Below are 7,349 nucleotides of genomic sequence, written 5' to 3'. Positions count from 1 at the left end.
ATATTGTCATGAGAACTAATCCTTGAAAAAAGACATCATGCAGAGAAAGGTGGCAGGGTCAGAAGAAAGGTCGTCCCTCAGCACGGTGAAATTATACCTGACTATCACCATGGTCTTGAGCATGGCGGAGATCAGGAGGCTGATGAAGAAGAGGGCACAGTTCAGTTCTGTGGTTCATATGGTTGCTGTGAATTGTATATCACAATATGGCGCATAACAACACCAACCATAAATTTAAAATCCATACTTTAATACAGCCCACAGAAATCAAGGCTTCCCTAATTTCTCTCCTTATCTTGCATCCGACATTAAGTTCATCAGACATTTCACTGAAAAATATAGCAAAAATTTCTAGTTCTCATACCACCACCATTATCAATCTAGTTAAAGCCGTGTTCTCTGATCTAGATCATTGAAATAACCTTTGCTCAAATTGGTCTCTGTATTTCTCGTGCTCTTTCACAATATTTTCTGAAACTTAGTAGGTGAAAAAAAAATCTTTTAAATAGATGTCTCATTGTATTATACTCCTTGTCAAATTTTATGATAATATTTAACTCATACAGCATAAAAGAGAAAGGTTATATAAACAGCTCGTAAAGTTCTTCACTCTGTGTGTCTGCTCTCTTTCCTTCCAAACTTCATTTCCTGATATTGTTCCACTTACTTTCATCTAGCCACACCTGGTATTTGGTGTCCTAAAAACAATGAAGCACTTCCCATCTTTAAGATTCTCCCATGTGTTATTGCTCTCATTAGTCCCACTCTCACTTTTCTATAGCACATAAGCATTGTCTTCTGATAATGTATACCTCTCTTCAGTGGAAAACTATTAGTCTGAGTCTCTTCAGTGAATAACTGAAACTGTTAGGATAGGCTTTACTAACCATTCTATTTGATGATAAAAATGTGAAACAACTCCTTTAATTTCTGCAGTGCCTTTTTAATTTTTAATTTTTTTTTCTGTGGAGTGCCTAAGGAACCCTGGTAGTATAGTGGGTGTCAGAAAAGGCTGCTCCTTAAAAGATAACAGTTTGGATCCACTGAGCAGGTGAAAGAAGAAAAGATTTGGAAATCCAATTAAAGGTCTCCTTCAATGAGAAGGTATTTGGTTTTTCAAGTTAACAATATTCAACCCAATTTGAAACACTGTGTATATCATGTATTTATTTGTATTTTTTCTCATCTGACATCCTCTCTCTAAAATATGAGCAAAAGGAGCCAGCAAGGAAATTGTTGTGCTGCTACAAGGCAGCTTTATTCAATCTACTCCACAAACAATAAGGGACTCTATTGGCATTGAGTTTTTCTACTTGGAATGTTGTATAACACTTACTTACATATTGAACTTACAGTTCAGGGACTGATTTTGAGAGTTTCAGAATAAAAATAAATATGTTAGAAGGTCACATAAGCTCAAAATGTTACCTATTTTTATTTTAGTTTGGGTGAAACTTTACAGAGAAAAAGACTATTTCCACTCAAAAGTTTATATACCTTTTGATTCAGGATATTGGTTACAATGGTCTCAATGCAATAGCACCCTCTTCCTCTGACTTCCTGAGTTCTCTGTTTGCGTTTGTCCTTCTTTCTCACCCCTTGATGGCTTCTGAGCATTGTGTTTGGGCAAATACTGCCCTCAAGTGCTATACTTAAATTATGAAGAGATTCTAAGGTAAAATGTCAACACGATTCATGACACTTTGCCAGAACACCAGTTCCATATAATAGAAAATATCCCCTCAGATCTCTATACCATCAAAATGTAAATGGACAGACATCTTAATATCTTTCTTCCAAACTTTTTCACAAAAATTGAGCTAGCCTGTATGCATACGGCTGTACACAAATGTCTTGTTACACACCTGCATTTTGATTCCTGAAGGATTTAGGAGTGTTGATTCCAAAAGGAGCTGGAACTTATAGTCCAAAATGCATCTGGAGAAAGGTGGCACTACGTTTTCCTTCCACGTATTACCTGCCTTACTCTTTTCTTAGTTGTATTCCATGCTGTTATCACTGGATAAGATCCAGAAAATTAACACTAGGCTAAACAGACTTGATGAGCCAATAGAACATAAAGACTAATTATTTGCTAAAGTGAATTCTTTTAGATGGAATAGGCAACCTTGCATGCTGTGAAGTTCCTTTATATCTGGAAGACAGTGCATTCAAATGAGGCATCCCGTTATATTTATAGAAAATGTTTATCAACTCAAGTACTATTAAAGTTGCTGTGATGTAGAAGAGTGTGATGATTTAGAATAGCAGCTTGAGAGTAATATAATCAGCGATCAATTCTGTGCTTAGTCACCCACAATCTGCTATATACGACTGAGGGTTATGGTTTTTAATACCTAAGAATTTTGCATTCCTCATATAAATGGAGAATATTAAAAAATATCTACTTAATGGTCAGAGACAATAAGGTTGGCACAGGGTAAAGCAGGGGTCAGAGCTGTTGTACGTTGCGTTGCTAAGAGTCACAAGTGACTTGATGGTACATAACGTGAACAATAACAACAATAACTTTATGGTATTTCCATATAAATTGAATAACACCAAGATCTTTGGATTACATCTAGAGTACCCTGGAAAAGAACAATTACAATTTTTGTTTTTTCTTTTTTTTAAGTTTTTGTCCCATTACATAGGTAGCACTGGTGGTCTAGTGGTAAGATGCAGTCCTTTTAGCTTAAAAGCCTATAGTTCAAATTCACCCACTGTTCCAAAAGGGAACAGTTCCCTCTTGTGATTCACAGTCTTTAAAAACCACTGGTGGGTGGGGTTAGGTATAAGTTAGTTTTAATTCAATAGCACATAACAATAATAATAACAACAAGACTATTATAATAGAGTCTGTAGAGAATTGTGTTGCTAACCTTGGACTGTGTCTCCGACAACTGAAATTCATCAGAGACTGCAAGATAAAAATGAGCAATCTCCTTTTGTGCCAGCTGCAGCCTTAAAACTTTGCTGGTACATCAATGGAAAAAATATGATAAAATTAAAATTAAAGGCTTATCAAACCCCTGCTCCTTGGTTCATATATATAATTAGTGTTTGGAGAAAAGAGGTCCGTTCTGACAGTGCTTTCAGTAAGTGATAATATCTCATATTTTTCCCAGCAATTACTTAAATCTTCTCCTTAACTTTCTAAAATAAAAAAAATCTCTTCTGTTAAAAAAAAATTCTTCTAAGGGTATCTGAATATTTGCCAATGAATACCAGTCAGATGAAGTAATTTTTTGTGTTGTTGCTCTTATTAGGAATCATTGAGTTAGTTTTAACTCATGTTGACTTATGAGTTAAATGCTGTTTGATTTTGTGCCATTCTCACAATATTTTCTGTTTATATCCTTTGTAACAACTACTGGGTCAATTTTTCTTCTTGAAGGGTTTCCCCTTTTCTAATGGTCTTTCTGCCACCATGACACTTTTCTCCACAGACTGATCCTTCCTGCTAACATGTTCCAAACAAATGAGACAAAGCTTCTCCATCCTTACTTAAAAGAGTATTAGGCCATATTTCTTCTAGGTTAGATTTAACCATTCTTCTAATACTGTATGGCATAGTCAATCTTGTTCAAGAACACTGTCATTCAAAGTTTTCTAAGCTTTCTTGGTTTTTTTTAATTCATCACCCTGCTTTCAAATGCATATGAGACGAATGAAAATACCACTGCGTCATGGGTTAAATTGAGTCCTCCCAAAATACACCAAATATCTGTAGGAAGAATAAAAGTGGAATGCAACTCTCTTTAGTCCTATTATAGTCCTAACTGAATGTAAAGGGGATTCCCTTAGGGTGTGGCCTATAATATAAGTTATTATAATGAAGTAAAAATGGGGATAGTGAGGTAAAGGGGGGACCCTTAGTGCCTCCAAAAACTAATCACTTGAAGTAGAGTGTAATGAAGTTTTTGACACTGGATAAAACCAAGACACATGAAAATATCAGTGGATTCTACAGATTCTGAAAGAAACAGACACTTTCCTCCACAATTTATTCAGAGAAAGGGCCTTCCCATTAATCCAGTACCTTAAACTATAAGAGACTAAATTTCTGTTTTTAAAGCCATACTAAGATATGTGGCCTGGGTCACATATACAACTTTATCATGTTTTATCTTTGCCTTTTAATATTTCAAGACATCTTTTATACACATTGATCAATTTCTAGATATGAGCTATGATCTTGATGAAGAATATTGAATACATCATTAATTGCCAAAAGAAGAAATAAATCTCTCTTGGTGGAAGTGCAGCCAGGGTGTTCCTTAGAGCAAAGACGGCAAACTTCATCTTAAATATATGGCTAGGCATGTTGCTAGGACAAGTCAGTCTTTGGAAAAAGACATCACACTGGGAAAGGGAGCCCTAGAATGAGAGAAAGGACTTAACAAGCTGGGCTGATAGAGTGACTGTACTGTAACAGTGGTTTCGAGCAAGGTGGAGATGGTGAACGTGAAGTTAGATAGGGCAAGATTTCAACCTATTGTTCCCAGGATTGCTATAAGTCATTGCTTCCTTGATGATACATCATAAAAACAAAAACAACATTAGTTAGTAGAGACATGCAGATTCAAACATTGATGAAATATCTTTTCACCTGAGTAACATTAACAAAATTTAACACAAACGATCTTATTAAATAGACTTAGTAAGAATGGCACAATACTATGGAAAGAAGTTGCGTATTTGTCAATGTATTCATTTGAAATATATTTGTCATTATATCCAGCCATTATATTAATAGGTCTATGCATGGTGGTGTTTTTGATTGCCTTTAAGGGGAACATGACTCATAGAGACCCTATGAACAAAAGGCCTGGAGGACCTCTACAACTATTGACATTAATCAAAGTTCATAGAGTTAACGGAAGCATGTTGTTTAGGAAGTGAATGCCACTGCTGCTTCCACACCTGTCTTAGTAGGTTATTGTTGTTATGGGCCATTGAGTTGCCTGTGATGTATAGTGGCCCTATGTGCAACAGTTCTGAACCTTTCCCTGTCCTGAGCCAATCTCACTAATTCACCAAGCCCCATTGCCTCAGTTACTGTATCAATCCATCTCATCTGGGGTCTTCCTCTCTTGTGCTGTCCTTCCACCCTTCAGAGTTTGAAATAAATAAAAACTTCTGCATGAATAAATATATATGGTGATTCACATTGACCAGGCATAAGGTTGGAATCCCCAGATGTTCCACAGGAGAAAGATAAGCAATCTCCCCCCATTGATTTCTAGCCTCGGAAAACTCACCGGAGGGTCAGCTATAAGTCAGTTCTGACTTGATAAAAACAACAACAAGGGGTTCCTTGGGAGAAAGATAGTCAGATTCCTTCCAGGCAATTTACAGCCTCTAAAAAGCTGATGCAATGCAAGCTATGAGACAATTTTACTTGATTTGAAGGCAACGAGTGCAAGTTTATAGGTGATTTGTCCAATGTAACATGTTATTGATTTCTAAATTGCTTTCACAGCATTGACTGTGGATCCAAGTACAAATAAATTGTTAGCCTTTCATTCATTCCTGTGTTTATCTTGTTGCTTATTTTGCCCTCTAATTTTCTTTAATTCTTAAAAACTCCTTAATATTGATAATTTTAAATATGTAACACTTTCTTCATGATTGTCTGTGTTCGCTTATAATCTTTCCCATAAAAAACAAACAAACAAAATAAACCAAAACAACAAACCCAAAATACCATTCAGACTGATGAAATTACCTCTACGCAATAGTTTGAATCCACTAGCTGCTCCACAGGAGAAAGATCTACAATCTCCTCCCATATGAATTATTTTCTATAAAAACCCCCTGGAGGGCCAGCTATGAGTCAGCTTTGACTTGATGGCACACAACAACAAGAAAAAGACATACTGGAGTCCTCTACCCTCGTTTTGGAAATGTGACCTAGTTTGAAGAATGGGGTTTTTCCTTGAAGATGTTATTAGTATTTCAGTGAAAGAGCAAACCATTAGGTCTTGGAGAAGGTAAAGGAAGACTGCTCCTTGGAAGCAAGGATGGTGAAGGTTCATCTCGCACACTTTAGGCGTGTTGCTAGAAGAGTCTAGTCCTTGGATAAGGACACTATGCTTAGAAAGGTGGAAGGATTGCGAAGGAGAGGAAGACCCTTAAACTGATGGATTGACATAGTGATTGAAGCAGTGAGCTTATGTGTGACAGAGACAAAGAGGTTGACACAGCATATAACAGAATTCAGATCTATAGTTTATAGGGTCTCTATAAGTCATTCTCATCTTGATGGCACCAATAAATAAATAAAGTGAAGTGAGTCTTAATACAGATATTTTCTTAATGACATGATAGGTAAAGAAAGAACAGATACAGAAATAAGGCCACATAAGGAAAGACGTTAAATGTCTTAGAATGTCATAGAATTCTACTTTTAAATTATGATCTAGGCCATCGCCTGCTCAATTGTTTGTTATGTATCTTAGAACTAGACAATGAATAATGATGACAGAAGAATTGCTGCCTTTGAGGTGCGGTGCTAGAAGAGAGTTTTGAAAATACCATCGAATGTAAAGAGAATGGACAGGTCTGTCCTAGGGAAGGTGAAACCAAGTTACTCTTTGGAAGTAAGAATTTTGAAGTTCCATCTCATATACTTCGGGCATGTTGTTAGAAAGGGCCAGTCTTTGAAAAAAGGACATAATGCTTGGGAGGGTGTTGTGTCAACACAGGACAGGAAGATCCTTGATCAGATAGATTAAGAGTGACTGTGACGACTGAATCAGGTGTGACACAGTAGAGATAGGGCAAGGTTCAGAACCACTGTTCATAGGGTCACTGTGTAGGCAATTTGAAGGCACACACAACAATGACAAATTTTTAAATTAAGGAACATCAAGAAGTGTCTGAGGCAACCAAAAGCCAAAGAAGACCAGAAGAAATATTTTTTTCAAGAGCAGATAGAGACAGAGAATATCCTTGCTGCTACTATGAATTCATCTTCCGTTTCCAATATTAGGAGAAAGTAAATTTCTAGTTTCTAAGTCTTCCTACTTTGTGGTATTTTGTTATGACGTGTTTGAGAAACTAAAAAGGGCTTTCTATTACCCAATGTCTTTTTATGACAGAACACGGGTCTCTAGCAAAAGTAGGTAACAAACCATGGGAAACACTTCAGCCCTTGTGGCATATAATTGAGGAAATGCCATTATATTCTTTGTTTTACACAATGATTAGTATCCACAGTGCAACTCAAAAGTCATTGATGTTGAGTTAGAACTGACTCAAAGCTGAATTCTAATGAGTTTTGGGGAGGCTATAATTGCTTGGGGGTTTTGTTTGGGTTTTTTTAAGCCTCTTATTTAGAGACA

The sequence above is a fragment of the Elephantulus edwardii genome, unplaced genomic scaffold (genome assembly GCF_000299155.1).
Source record: "Elephantulus edwardii isolate Elephantulus edwardi_28Jun2011 unplaced genomic scaffold, EleEdw1.0 scaffold00029, whole genome shotgun sequence".
NCBI lineage: Eukaryota > Metazoa > Chordata > Mammalia > Macroscelidea > Macroscelididae > Elephantulus > Elephantulus edwardii.
This window is presented reverse-complemented; position numbering follows the sequence as displayed.